The 15,275-nt window shown below is 47.6% G+C and overlaps 1 non-coding gene across 1 annotated transcript; it reads left to right on the top strand.

Moving 5' to 3' along the window:
• The first annotated feature begins 1,556 nt into the window (after window positions 1-1,556).
• LOC128035664 (5.8S ribosomal RNA) lies at window positions 1,557-1,711 on the top strand. Its single transcript, XR_008192216.1, has one exon. It is a non-coding gene; the product is annotated as a 5.8S ribosomal RNA (ribosomal RNA).
• Window positions 1,712-15,275: the final 13,564 nt, after the last annotated feature.

Raw genomic sequence — 15,275 nt, 5'->3', positions numbered from 1 at the left:
ATCGGTAAACTAGGCCCTTGGTCGTGCGGGAGCCTCGGGCACCAGTGATACCTCAGTGCTATGATGTGCGGGAGCCTCGGACACATTCAGCAACCTAGCCCCTTGGTCTTGCGGAACCTTGAACACCATCGACACATTGGTGCTTGGATGTGTGGGAACCTCGGACACCATCGGCAACATAGTACTTTTGTCATGCGAGAGCCTCGGGCACCATCGGCACCTGGGCGCTCGGATCTGCGGGAGCCCCGGACACCATCTACAAACTAAACCCTTGGTCGTGCAGGAGCCTCGGGCACCATCGGCAACTAGGCCTGTGGTCGTGAGAGAGCCTCCAGCAACCATCGGCAAAATAGGCCCTTGGTCGTGCGAGAGCCTCGGGCACCGTCGACACCTAGGTGGTTGGATGTGCGGGAGCCTCAGACACTATCGGTAAACTAGGCCCTTGGTCGTGCGGAAGCCTCGGGCACCATCGACAACCTAAGCCCTTTGTCGTGCGAGAGCCAGCCTCGAGCACCATTGGCACCAAGGTGCTCGGATGTGCAGGAGCCTCGGACACCATCAGAAAACTAGGCCATTGTTCTTGGGGAGCCTCGGGCACCATCGGCTACCTAGGCCCTTGGTCGTGCAAAAGCATCGGGCACCATCGGCACCTGGGCGCTCGAATGTGCGGGAGCCTCAGACACCATTGGAAAACTAGGCCCTTGGTCGTGCGGGAGCCTCGGATACAATCGGCACCTCTGTGCTATTATGTACGGGAGCCTCGAGCACCACCGACACCTTGGTGTTGGATGTACGGGAACCTCGGACAGCATCAGCAACCTAGGCCCTTGGTCGTACGAGAGCCTCGGGCACCATCGTCACCTAGGCGCTCGGATGTGCGGGAGCCTCAGACACCATCGACAAACTAAGACCTTGGTCGTACGGGAGCCTCGGGCACCATCAGCACCTTGGTGGCTCGAATATGTGGGAGCCTCGAGCAGGTGGCTCGGATGTGCCGGAGCCTCAGACACCATCGGCAACCTTGGTGCTTGGATGGGCAGAAGCCTTGAGCAGCATCGGCAACCATGGTGCTTGGAAGGGCGGGAGCCTCGAGCACCATTGGCATCTACCGATTGAATGGTCTGGTGAAGTGTTCACATCGTGGTGACGTGGGCGGTTCTCTGCCCGCGATGTCACGAGAAGTGCACAGAACCTTATCATTTAGATGAAGGAGAAGTCGTAACAAGGTTTCCGTAGGTGAACCTGCGGAAGGATCATTGTTGAAACCTGCCCAGTAGAACGACCTATGAACGCGTTTTAAACAACACCGGAGGTGGTGCGGGTGTATCCTCCCCTCTCGCCACCGCCGTGTGTCGGAGCGGTCAGTCTTGTCATCCCTTTGCCCATCGGGTGGGGTGAGATGTTGGGATCAACCTCTTCCAGGCAAAACGAACAAACTCACAGCGTAAATCGCGCCAAGGAATCGAAACAAAAATGGGGCACGTCCTCTGTCGCCGCACCATTTGCGGTGTCAGTGCTTCGGTGGTGTTGTTCTCTTGTCAGAAAATATGTAAAACGGCTCTTGGCAATGGATATCTCGACTCTCGCATCGATGAAGAACAAGCGAAATGCGATACCTGGTGTGAATTGCAGAATCCTGTGATCCATCGAGTCTTTGAATGCAAGTTGTGCCCCAACCCATTCGGCTGAGGGCATGTCTGCCTGGGTGTCACGCATCTTCGTGCCCATCCAACCATGAGCTCTCGAGCTTCGGTTGGACCGCAGGGGAAAATTGGCCTCCTGTGCTCTCACAGCCAGCGGTTGGCCTAAATTTGAGACCTCGATGATATCATTGTCACGACGATCGGTGGTAATGTTGTAAGCAACCTTGTACAGAGTCGTGCACGTTCGTCGATCAAGACCTTTGGAGCCTTTTGGCCTCGCAAGGTTGGTGCTCGCATCGTGACCCCAAGTCAGGCGGGATTACCCAGTGAGTTTAAGCATATCAATAAGAGGAGGAAAAGAAACTTACTAGGATTCCCCTAGTAGTGGCGAGAGAACCGGAAAAAGCCCAGCTTGAGAATCGGTCGCCATCGGAGTCCGAATTGTAGTCTGGAGAAGCGTCTTCAGTGACGGACCAGGTCTAAGTCCCCTGGAAAGGGGCGCCGGAGAGGGTGAGAGCCCCGTCGTGCCTGGACCCTATCGCACCACAAGGCACTCTCTACAAGTCGGGTTATTTGGGAATACAGCCCTAATCGGGCGGTAAATTCCGTCCAAGGCTAAATATGGGCGAGAGACCGATAGCGAACATGTACCGCGAGGGAAAGATGAAAAGGACTTTGAAAAGAGAGTCAAAGAGTGCTTGAAATTGTCGGGAGGGAAGCGGATGGGGGCTAATGATGGGCCTCGATCGGATATGGAACAGCGAGAATAGGGCCTCAAAGAGAGTCCATTCAGAAGTCGTAATGAGGACGTTACGAGAATGGGTGGGGGAAAATGTCACAGGCCACAGTTCAAAGCCTGTGACCATCGCACCAAATGCATCCAATAGAGGTCTATTGCTCAGATGGGGATCATTTGGCCCACGAGAACTAGCCCGATTCAAGGAGCTATTGGAGAAGCCTGTCAGATTGAAGCCTTGTTGGCCTGATAATGAAGACATGGCAACTTAGGCTAATATGGTAACTAATCTTAGAAGATAGAGGGAATCATATCTTGTAAAGATTAGATTAGATTTGATATGGCATATCTTGTAAATCCCTAAAATAAAAGGATATGGCTAATCTCGTTCGTTGATGTAAATGTATCTTGACCGTCAGTTTTGGGAGAGCTCAACTATAAATAAAGAGCCTCCCCTCAGTTGTACTCACTTCATTCATTGTTTCATTATTCTTTGTGAATAAGAGAATTGAGAGCATTTACTCAAACACATTGCGAGCGCTCTTTCTGTTGTTCTTTTGTTTAGCTTCTTTTAGGATAAATCTCTTCCGCTCTTTAATTTGGTGCCTTGGAGGAGTTCTTAAGGAATCCTCACTTGAATTAAGGCTGACTTAGGGGAGTTTGGATGAACGAATCATCTAAGGCCGCACGGATCACAAGAGAAAACTCTAGCCCCGTGACACTAGTAGCTGGTTCCCTCCGAAGTCTTCCTCAGGATAGCTGGAGCCCTTAGCGAGTTGTATCGGGTAAAATCAATGATTAGAGGCATCGGGGGCGCAACGCCCTCGACCTATTCTCAAACTTTAAATAGGTAAGACGGTGCGGCTGCTTTGTTGAGCCGCGCTACGAAATCGAGAGCTCCAAGTGGGCCATTTTTGGTAAGCGAAACTGGCGATGCGGGATGAACCAGAAGCCGGGTTAGGGTGCCCAACTATGCGCTAACCTAGAATCCACAAAGTGTGTTGGTCGATTAACACAGCAGGACGGTGGTCATGGAAGTCGAAATCGCTAAGGAGTGTGTAAAAGCTCATCTGCAGAATCAACTAGCCCAGAAAATGGATGGCGCTTAAACGCGTGACCTATACCCAGCCATTGGGGCAAGGGCCAGGCCCCGATGATTAGGAGGGCGTGACGATCAGCGTAAAACCTGAGGTCCGAGCTCGGGCGAAGCGGCCGTCAGTGCAAATATTCAATTGAGAACTTTGAAGGCCGAAAAGAGGAAAGGTTCCATGTAAACGGCACTTGCACATGGGTTAGTCGATCCTAAGAGACGGGGGAAGCCCGTTCGATAGTGCGTCTAGCACGAGCTTTGAAAGGGAATCGGGTTAAAATTCTAGAACTGGGACGCGACGGCTGACAACAACGTTAGGGAGTCCGTAGACGTCGGCGGGGGCCTCGGGAAGAGTTATCTTTTCTGTTTAACGGCCTGCCCACCCTGGAAACGACTCAGCCGGAGGTAGGGCCCAGCGGACAGAATAGCACCGAACGTCACGTGGTGTCAGGTGCGCCCCCAGCGGCCCTTGAAAATCTGGAGGACTGAGTGCCGTCCGCTCTCATTCTTACTCATAACCGCATCAGGTCTCCAAGGTGAACAACCTCTAGTCAACGGAACAATGTAGGCAAGAGAAGTCGGCAAAATGGATCCGTAACCTCGGGAAAAGGATTGGCTCTAAAGGCTGGGCACGTGAGTCCCAGTCCGGCCGGGTAGTGCACCGTGCCGGCCGGGGGACGGACTGGGAACAGCTCCCACGGGGGCCTTCACCGGGCGACGGACAGTCGACTTAGAACTGGTACGGAAAAGAGGAATCTGATTGTTTAATTAAAACAAAACATTGCGATGGTCCCTACGGATGCTCACGCAATGTGATTTCTGCCCAGTGCTCTGAATGTCAAAGTGCAGAAATTCAACCAAGCGCGGGTAAATGGCGGGAGTAACTATGACTCTCTTAAGGTATCCAAATGCGCCGTCATCTAATTAGTGAAGCGCATGAATGGATTAATGAGATTCCCACTATCCCTGTCTACTATCCAGCGAAACCACAACCAAGGGAACGGGCTTGGCAGAATCAGCGGGGAAAGAAGACCCTATTGAGCTTGACTCTAGTCTGACTTTGTGAAATAACTTGAGAGGTGTCGGATAAGTGGGAGCTCTCGGGCGAAACTGAAATACCACTACTGTTAACGTTATTTTACTTATTCCGTGAATCGAAGGTGGGGCACGACCCCTCTTGTTGGACCGAAGCCAGTCGATCCGGGTGGAACACATTGTCAGGTGGGGAGTTTGGCATGGGATCTTGCCACCATAGTAGATTCATTTTTATCCATTGCATTCAAGGGAGGTCATTTGGCCCAACGGGACTGGTCCATTGCTTGGAGGAATTAAAAGCCCAACTCCGGAGCTTGGAAAATAAGGAAAGTGATCTTCTAAAGATATGTTTGGCAAATATGGAAGGTGATCTTCGAAGATATGTGATCCTAGATATTAAATGAAATCTTTAGAAGATACGATTAGGTAATCTTAGATATTTGATATTGTGATAGCTTTTAATTATAGCCATTGGTGTATTTTGATTTAGACCGTTGATTTTGGAGAGCCTCAGCTATAAATAGAGGACTCTCTACTCATTGTAAATTGTTCAGTTGTTAATAGAATTCTGAGAGTATTCACTCAAACTTTTCTCTCAAGTTTTTTTACTTTCTATTGCTTTTGTTCATCTTCCAAGTTCGTTTTTACTTTGTTCTTCTGCTGTTCTTCATGGTTTCCTTAAAAGAAATTCTGTTGAATCCATAATTGTTGCAAGTTAGGCAGACTTAGGCATTTTTGAGCAAAGAAACTGCCTAAAACCGCACGGATCGCGTGGGAAAACTCTAAGTCCGTGACAGTTGGTATCCAAGCTAGTGTTTGTAGGTACCGCTGAAAGATGTCAAAATAAGTTGCTGAGAATGTTGAGGGAATGGAGACCCATGGGAGGGCTAGGAAAGCTAGTCGTTCGAGAGACATACTGTCAGCTTTGGAGGATTGAGTATCACTCTCGAGGATTCCGTGGGAGATATCAAGGAGAGGATTGCTGATGTCGATGATAGGCTCCATGATGGGTTGCAATCCATCCAGGAGCAACTCAATGAGTATGTGTTGGATAATGTTGAAAAGCTGAATGGCAGGGATGATGCCATTGAGGCTATGGTAATGGCCTTAAAAGAGGAGATTGCGGTGCTCAAGGGTGAACTCACAATCTACAAGGCTGCCTTAGGCAATGGAGGGTTAGCTACTGTCGCACCCAAGCCCAATGTTGATGTTCCCAAGCCCAAGGAGTTCAAGGGAACAAGGTCTGTAAGAGATGTGGACAACTTCCTTTAGGGAATCGAGCAATACTTTTGTGCCAAAGGCATTATGAAGGATGCCACTAAGGTACCTACTACTACTATGTATCTCACTAACGTTGCTTTGTTATGGTGGCATCGTAGATCTACTGATGTGAGACGTGGTAGGACTGAAACTGGAACTTGGGCGAAGTTTCGATGTGGGTTTAAAGCACAATTTTACCCAGAGTATGCTGAGGATGAGGCTCGGGCGAAGCTGCGTCGGCTTACGCAACAAGGTACTGTAAGGGAGTATGTGCAGGAATTTAACGAACTAATGCTTCAAATCTCAGATATGGGTGAGAAAGAGGCATTCTTTTTATTCATGGATGGGTTGAAACCGTGGCCGAAGCAAGAGTTGCAACGCCGAAGAGTCCAGGAACTTACCAAGGCGATGTCAGTGGCAGAATCGCTTGCTGAATTTGGTTGGCAGAAAGACAATGCGAATTCTTCTAAGCCCAGATTCAATCAAAAGGGTAATAGTGGGGGAGATAAAGAAAGGCCCACTAGGAACAGCAACGGTAAGAAACCTTGGGACAAGAGAAAGAGTGGGCCTATAAGTTGCTTTCACTGTGATGGTCCACATATGATCAGGGACTGCCCGAAGATGGCCGCTCTCACGACTATGGAAGCAAAGGGAGGGTCAGATGTGGAGGATAAAAATCTCGATTCGATATTAGGGGGTGTGGAAGATAGAACGAGTCATGGGTTGATGTTTGTGGACATCATTGTGGCCGGCAAAAAATTAAAGGCGCTGGTCGACACTGGTGCGTCTGATTTATTCATGTCCGAAGAGGCCGTTCGAAAACTTGGGCTCAAGGTAAAGAATGAGTTGGGTCAGATCAAAACAATGAACTAAGAAAGTGTCCCGATCAAGGGTGTTGCTAAGGGAGTGAATCTTTAACTGGGTGATTGGGAGGCAAGGTATCCATTAAGATAATACCACTCGAGGACTATGATTGTGTGGTTGGATTAACTTTTCTTGATCATGTTAATGCGCTTATTGCCACTTCGAGTGATTACATGGTGATTTTGGGTTCGAACCATCCATGCATGATGAGAATGACAAGGAAAAGAAGCTTGGAAGGAAAAACACTGTCAGCAATTCAATTTGCTAAAGGAGTGCGTAGGGATGAAGTCTCTTATTTAGCCACCTTGAAGATCGAGGATACCGTTAAGTCCGTTAGTGAGATCCCAAAAGAAGTGAGCCAATTGTTGCAGTGTTTTGGGGACGTGATGCCTGCTTAGTTGCCAAAAAGTTTTCCACCAAAGAGGGAGGTGGACCACAAAGTTGAGTTAGTGTCCAACGTGGTGCCGCCAGCAAGGCCCCCTATCGTATGGCTCCGCCAGAGTTAGAAGAGTTGCGAAAACAATTGAAGGAGCTTTTGGATACGGGATTCATTAGACCATCCAAATCTACGTATGGTGCGTCGGTGTTGTTTCAAAAGAAATATGATGGGTCCTTAAGAATGTGCTTCGATTATCAGGCTCTAAACAAGATCACTGTAAAGAACAGGTACCCTATTCCTTTTATTGCAGATTTGTTCAACCATCTTGGCAGTGCAAGATGGTTTACCAAGTCGGATTTGAGATCGGGGTACCATCAAGTTCAGATAGCCGAGGGGGATGAGCCAAAGACAGCGTGTGTGACACGGTATGGTTCGTATGAGTACCTTTTGATGTCTTTTGGATTCATGAATGCCCCAGCTATATTCTGCACCCTAATGAATAAGGTACTTCAACATTTTCTTGATTGTTTTATGGTTCTTTACCTTGATGATATTGTGGTGTATAGCAAGTCTCTCGAGGAGCATGTGGGACACTTGAGGGAGGTGTTCCAAACTTTGAGGGAAAATGAGTTGTTTGTTAATGAGGAGAAGTGCTCATTTGCCCAACAAGAGGTGTCATTCCTAGGCCACATTGTGGGAGGGGGTAAGATCCGAATGGATAAGAGCAAGGTTCGAGCCATTTCTGAGTTGGAACCTCCAACCAAGGTGACGGAGTTGAGATCTTTCCTTGGGTTGGCAAATTACTATCGACGCTTTATCAAATGCTACTCGAGAATTACCACACCCTTGACAGACATGTTGAAAAAAGGGAAGGTATGTGATTGGAATCCGGAATGTGAGAGGACCTTTAATCAATTGAAGCAAGAAATGACAAGAGAACTCGTGCTTGCCTTGCCAAATTTTTCGAAGCCTTATGAGTTACGCACAGATGCATCAGATTATGCTATCGGGGGAGTACTAATGTAAGATGGACATCCTATTGCTTTCGAGAGTCGAAAGCTTAATGAGACGGAGCGAAGATATATGGTCCAAGAGAAAGAGATGACTGCGGTGGTGCATTGCTTGTGCACTTGGAGACATTATTTATTGGGTTCCAAGTTCGTGGTCTTTACCGATAATGTTGACAACAGTTATTTTCTAACCCAGAAAAGGTTGTCTCCCAAACAGGCTCGTTGGTAGGTTTTCTTAGCTGATTTTTACTTTACAATGGAGTACAAGCCAGGGAGTGCCAACATTGTGGCTGATGCACTGAGCCTAAAGATGGAATTTGCGGCAATTAGCCAACCTGATGGTTCCCTATTGGAATGCATTCGAGAAGGATTGTCCCATGATCCCACAGCCAAAAATTTGATAGAATTGGCCAAGGAGGGAAAAACGAGAAGATTTTGGCTTGATGGAGAGCTACTATACACCCAGGGGCGTCGCCTCTATGTGCCTTATTATGGGAAGCTACGTAAGGAAGTCATGAAAGAGTGCCATGACTCGAGATGGGCGGGCCACCCAGGGATGCACCATACTTTGGCCCTTTTGGAGGAACGTTATTATTCGCCTCACATGAGTGATGATGTTGAAACTTATGTGAAGACTTGTCTAGTTTGCAAATAAGAGACCCCAGCCGGTTTGCTTCAACCCTTGCCCATTCCGGAAAGACCATGGGAGAGTTTATCCATGGATTTTATTGTTGGTTTGCCTAAGTCTGACGGGTTTGCGAGTATTCTTGTTGTGGTGGACAGGTTTTCTAAGTACACGACGTTCATTCCAGCCACCAAGGAATTCCCTACTGAGGAGGCAGCTCTCCTTAGAGATGTGGTGAAATATTGGGGAGTGCCACAGTCTATTGTCAGTGATAGAGATGGGCGATTTATAGGTCGGTTATGGACGGAGTTGTTCAAGTCAATGGGCTCAGATTTGAACATTTCCAAGAGTATGCATCCGCAAATCGATGGGCAAACTGAACAAGTAAATGCATTGTTGGAGACATATCTGCGACACTATGTGAGTGCCACACAAAGGGATTGGCCAAAGTTATTGGATGTGGCTCAATTCTCATATAACTTGCAGCGAAGTGGGACAACGAACCAAAGTCCATTTGAGATAGTGACGGGCCAACAGCCACTCACACCAAACACTGTTGTGACCTGCTATACAGGACCAAATCCGGCAGTTTATCGATTTGCGAAGGATTGGAAAGAGAAGAATGACTTGGCTAGGGCTTGTTTACACAAGGCAAGCAAGAGCAATATAAAGTGGGCCGATCAGAATCGAAGACGTGCAATTTCAAGTGGGTGACTGAGTCCTTGCCAAACTACACTTGATGTTGCAATATACAGGCTTGCACAAAGGCTTGAGCGAAGGTATGAGGGGCCATTTAAAGTTGTGAAAAGAGTGGGCAAGGTGGCCTACAAGCTTGAGTTGCCTCCAAAACTTAAAGTCCACCCAGTGTTCCATGTAAGTATGCTTAAGCAATTTCATTGGGACAAGAAGATCTGTGTCGAGGCAAGTCTGAACGAGCGCCAATGGGTAAAGGTCTCTTATGACTGTGACGTTGAAACCATTGAGGGAGACCATGTGATTAGACAAAAGTACCATCGACTGCGTCATGAATACTTAGTTCGATGGAAGGGACTTCCTGACAGAGAAGCAAGTTGGGAACCTGCTGAGGCACTGTGGCAGTTTCAAGGAAAGATTGACCAGTTCCATGAGGAGGACGCGACGAGGGCGTCGCTAGAACAAGTGGGGGATAATGTCATGGGTTGCGCATGGGATCTTACAACCATAGCAGATTCGTACGATCCATTGCATTCGAGGGCGGTCATTTGGCCCAACGGGACTGGTTCATTGCCTGGAGGAATTAAAAGCCCATCTCTGGAGCTTGGCAAATAAGGAAAGTGATCTTTTGAAGGTATGCTTGGCAAGTATGGAAGGTGATCTTTGCAGATATGTGATCCTAGATATTAAATGAAATCTTTAGAAGATACGATTATGAAATCTTAGAGATTTGATATTGTGATAGCTTTTAATTGTAGCCATTGATGTATTTTGATTTAGACCGTTGATTTTGGAGAGCCTCAGCTATAAATAGTGGACTCTCTGCTCATTGTAAATTGTTCAGTTGTTAATAGAATTCTGAGATTATTCACTCAAACTTTTCCCTCAAGTGTTCTTACTTTCTGTTGCTTTTGTTCATCTTTTAAGTTCATTCTTACTTCGTTCTTCTGTTGTTCTTCGTGGTTTCCTTGACTTAGGCATTTTTGAGCAAAGAAACTGGCTGAGGCCGCACGGATCGCATGGGAAAACTCTAAGTCCATGACACTAGTAGCTAGTTCCCTCCGAAGTTTCCCTCAGGATAGCTGGAGGCCTCAGCGAGTTCTATCGGGTAAAGCCAATGATTAGAGGCATCGGGGCCGCAATGCCCTCGACCTATTCTCAAACTTTAAATAGGTAAGATGGTGTGGGTGCTTCGTTGAGCCGCGCCACGGAATCGAGAGCTCCAACTGGGCCATTTTTGGTAAGCAGAACTGGCGATGCGGGATGAATCGGAAGTGGAGTTACGTGCCCAATCACAAGACTAACCTAGAACCAACAAAGGGTGTTGGTTGATTAAGACAGCAGGACGGTGGTCATGGAAGTCAAAATCTGCTAAGGAATGTGTAACAACTCACCTGCCGAATCAACTAGCCCCAAAAATGGATGGCACTTAAGCGCGTAACCTACACTTGGCCGCCGTGGTAAGGGCCAGGCCCCGATTAGCAAGACAGTACGGCGATCATCGCAAAACCTGGGGCATGAGCCTGGGTGGAGCGGACGTCGGTGCAGATCTTGGTGGTAGTAGCAAATATTCAAATGAGAACTTTGAAGGCTGAAGAGGGGAAAGGTTCCATGTGAACATCACTTGCGCATGGGTTAGTCGATCCTAAGAGACGGAGAAAGCCCGTCCGATAGCACGTTCAGCGCGAGCTTCGAAAGGGAATCGGGTTAAAATTCTTGAACCGAGACTCGGTGACTGAAGATAACGTTAGGGAGTCCAGAGACGTCGGTGGAGGCATCAGGAAGAGTTATCTTTTCTTTTTAACGGCCTGCCTACCCTGGAAATGGCTTAGCCGGAGGTAGGGTCCAGCGGCCGAAAGAGCACCGCACGCTGTATAGTGTCCGGTGCGCCCTCGGCGGCCCTTGAAAATCTGAAGGATCGAGTGCTGTCTGCGCCCGGTCGTACTCATAACCACATCAGGTCTCCAAGGTGAACAGCCTCTGGTCAATGGAACAATGTAGGCAAGGAAAGTCGGCAAAATGGATCTATAACCTTGGGAAAAGGATTGGCTCTAAGGTCTGGGCACGAGGGTCCCAGTCCCAAACCCGTAGGCTATCGGTACACTACTCGAGCTGCTCCCGCGGCTAGAGGGGGTTGCTGCGTGCCGGCCGGGGGACGGACTGGGAACGGCACCCTCGGGGGCCTTCCCCGGGCGACGAACAGTCTACTCAGAATTGGTACAGACAAAGGGAATCCAACTGTTTAATTAAAACAAATCATTGCGATGGTCTCTGCAGATGCTCATGCAATCTGATTTCTACCTAGTGCTCTGAATGTCAAAGTGAAGAATTTCAACCAAGCGCGGCTAAACGACAGGAGTAACTATGACTCTCTTAAGCGTGGCCTATCGATTTTTTAGACCTTCGGAATAAGAAGCTAGATGTGTTAGAAATTTTACCACATGCATAACTGGCTTGTGGCAGCCGAGCGTTCATAGCGACGTTGCTGTTTGGTCCTTCGATGTCGACTCTTCCTATCATTGTGAAGCAGAATCCACCAAGTATTGGATTGTTCACCCACCAATAAGAAACGTGAGCTGGGTTTAGACCGTCGTGAGATAGGTTAGTTTTACCCTACAGATGGGCGCATCATAATAGTAATTCAACCTAGTACAAGAGGAACCGTTGATTCGTACAATTGGTTATTGCGCTTGGTTGAAAAGCCAGTGGCGCAAAGTTACCATGCGTTGGATTATGACTGAACAGTTCTAAGTCAAAATCTGGGCTAGAAGTGACGCACGCGCCCGTCGCCCGATTGCCGACCCGCAGTAGGGGCCTCTGGCCCCTAAGGGCACGTGTCGTAGGTGCAGCGACCGCGGCAGACAATTCACAGGCGCCTCCCTGGAGCGTAATTCCCACCGAGCGGCGGGTAGAATCATTTGCAGATGACATAAATACACGACGGGGTATTGTAAGTAGCAGAGTGGCCTTGCTGCCACGATCCACTGAGATTCAGCCCTTTTGTCGCTTCGATTCGTCCCTCCTCTATCGCTGATCTGATTCCTCTTGTTCTTTTGCACGACCCGACCATAGGGTCCCCAGGTAGGGGACTTGGTGTAAAGAGTTAGTTAAACACCTGGCCATGCCACCGCTTTCGTGAAACATGGCGCAACGGGGGTCTTTGCTGGTGACCCCGAGCACTTGTTCAATTTTCTACCCTGCTTGCCATGATGCCATATTTCATGGTCCCAACATTCGGCTTATTGTATTTGTTTTGGTCCAACAACAAAATTTTCAGTTAAAAACACTAAGTGACCTAAAATAAATCGGCACCTTCGATGTGTAGAAACCCCGCACTGTTGGTGACTCCGGGTACTTGTTCAATTTTCTACCGTACCGTGCCATGTTCTATCCACCATCTTGAACTCGTACTATTTTCTTGTATACTATTTTGGGCAAACAGTAAAATTTTCAATTAAAAATACTAAGTGACCTAAAATAAACTGACCCCGTATCAAACATGTGCGAGAGCCTACAGCACCATCGACCATCTTGGTGCCTCGGATGTGCGGCAGCATCGAGCACCATCGAGCACATTGGGCCCTTATCGATGCGGAAGCGTTGGGCTAAAAAAAGTGTCCCTATTTCAGACATATGAAACATGTCCCTGTTTCAGACATCTTCAGAGGGAAAGAAGAGGAGGGTCAGCTGATATGGGAAAGAGCTAGCAATCTGAACAAGGAGTTTAGAATATGCAACATGCTAGAAGAACCATTACTTTCAAACAACATTGCGGAGAAGAAGTGGAAAAAACCGCCTAAGGGCTTCATTAAAATAAACTTTGATGCTGCAGTAGGTGAAAACAGAATCGGGTATAGGACGATTATAAGGGATGAAGAAGGCTTTGTTTTAGGAGGCGGTAGGGGTTTTAAAGAGCTTAGGGTGTCTATGGAAGAGGCTAAATGCATGGCATTTAAAGAATGCATCAACGTGGCGTGCAGATTGAAGTTAAAAGAGCATGTCCTGTTCGAAACGGACCATGTGGGGCTGGTCAACAGAATTAATAACTTGGACAAGGACATCACTATTATAGGCGCGCGGATCAAGGAATGCAAAGCTGCTTTCAATTTTTTTAAATCTGCCAAGTTAGTTTGGACAGAACGATCATGTAATAATGTTGCCCACTTACTTTGTAAAAAAATGTATAGCGAGGCCATAAACAGTTCGTTTGAAATGGATTATCCATCGGATATCGACAATGCTGTAATTAGAGATGTTTCGTACTAAATTTTGTTGACCCTTGTGGTCGTTTTTGTTTCAAAAAAAAAAGAAACCTGTCCCTGTTGCAAACATATGATTGTCGCCTGGTAGCTCCTTGATAAAGTTTTTTTAGCTCTTTATGGGGGAAGTGATGTTGAGCGACCAGGGGTTATCTAGGGCACTGCCCACGCCCAGCGCATGACTGGACGTCGGTGCCCCCATCGCCGGTTACGTCCCCGATGGTGCTCCGGCGAGGCATCCCAGAATATACAAAACGATGCAACGAGTCCCTCTCTAATCCCAAAGGTAGAATTCAAATATCGTTACATGTGATGTACCCAACAATGAGCAAATCGTCCGGGTCCCTCCCCAATTCCAAAGGTAGAATTTAGATATCGTTACATGTGACGTACCCAACAATGAACGAATCATCCCGGTCCCTCCCCTTGGTCATTCGTGAGCCTCGGGCACCATTGAAAACCTAGGCCCCTAGTCGTTTGGGAGCCTCAGGCACCATCGGCAACCTAGGCCCTTGGTCGTGTGAGAGCCTCGGACACCATCGGTAAAATAGACCATTGGTCGTACGAGAGCTTCGAGCACCATCAGCACCTTGGTGCTTGGATGTGCGGGAGCCTCAGACACTATCGGGAACCTAGAACGTTGGATGTGCGGGTGCCTCGAGCAACAACAGCACCCTGGTGCCTCAGATGTATGGGCGAAAAAAAGTGTCCCCATTTCAGATAACTGTAGGTTGTAGAATGGCTTACCTGTTAATTCAGAGGGTCGGAGTGGCAGGCTGGCGTTGATGTGGAGGGAGGGGATGAATGTATCAATCTAAAACTACTCCAAACATCATATAGACTCCATGGTCAAACTGGAGAATAATAATACCATTCGGGTTCCTGGATTCTACGGGCATGCAAATCTGAATCGTAGATGAAGCTATTAGGATATTGTGCGGAGGGTCGGAGAATCGGTAAGGGAGGAGTGGGTGGTTAGGGGAGACTTCAAAGCTATATTGAATGATGCTGAGAAAGAAGGGGGTCGCAGGGGAGTGAAGGCCCAGATGAATGAGTTCAAAGAAGTCATGGATGAGATGGCTTTAGTGGATATTAAGCCTAACAGTGGATGGTTTACTTGGGTAAACAATAGAAATAAGGGGAGGTTGATAAAGGAAAGACTTGATAGATTCCTCACCTCGGTGGCAGTGGTTGAAAATTTCCCGTTTGTAGCTAATAAAGTGGTAAGACAAACCCAATCCAATCATGTCACGATTATTTTAGATTTATGGGGTCAAAAACTAAAAGATTACTCGAAAGATAAGAGATTGTGCTTCAAGTTTTATGTCTGTTGGGTCGAGGATGAGAAAGCTAAAAATGTTATTAAAAGAGCTTGGAACAGTAAGGGTATAGACTACGGGAAAAAGATGGATAGGTTTAGATTGGCTCTTGGTCTATGGCAATGTAAGAAATTTGGAAAAATGAAGAGCGAAATGCGGAATTTGGAGAAACAGATTGAGTTGGTCATAGACTCTGCCAGCAGAGAGGATAGTGGGAAAAAGTTAAAGGAAGTTCGCAGAAGGCTTGACTTTCTCTATACTAGGGAAGAAAGCTACTGGGCTCAAAGGTCTAGGTCAAGATCGCTTAGGGAGGGAGATCGAAATACTAAGTATTTCCATGCTAAAGCTACTGGTCAATTGAA

Source organism: Gossypium raimondii, chromosome 12 (assembly GCF_025698545.1).
Source record: "Gossypium raimondii isolate GPD5lz chromosome 12, ASM2569854v1, whole genome shotgun sequence".
Lineage (NCBI taxonomy): Eukaryota > Viridiplantae > Streptophyta > Magnoliopsida > Malvales > Malvaceae > Gossypium > Gossypium raimondii.
The sequence above is the reverse complement of the archived record's forward strand: the minus strand, read 5'-3'. Positions and strand labels throughout refer to the sequence as shown.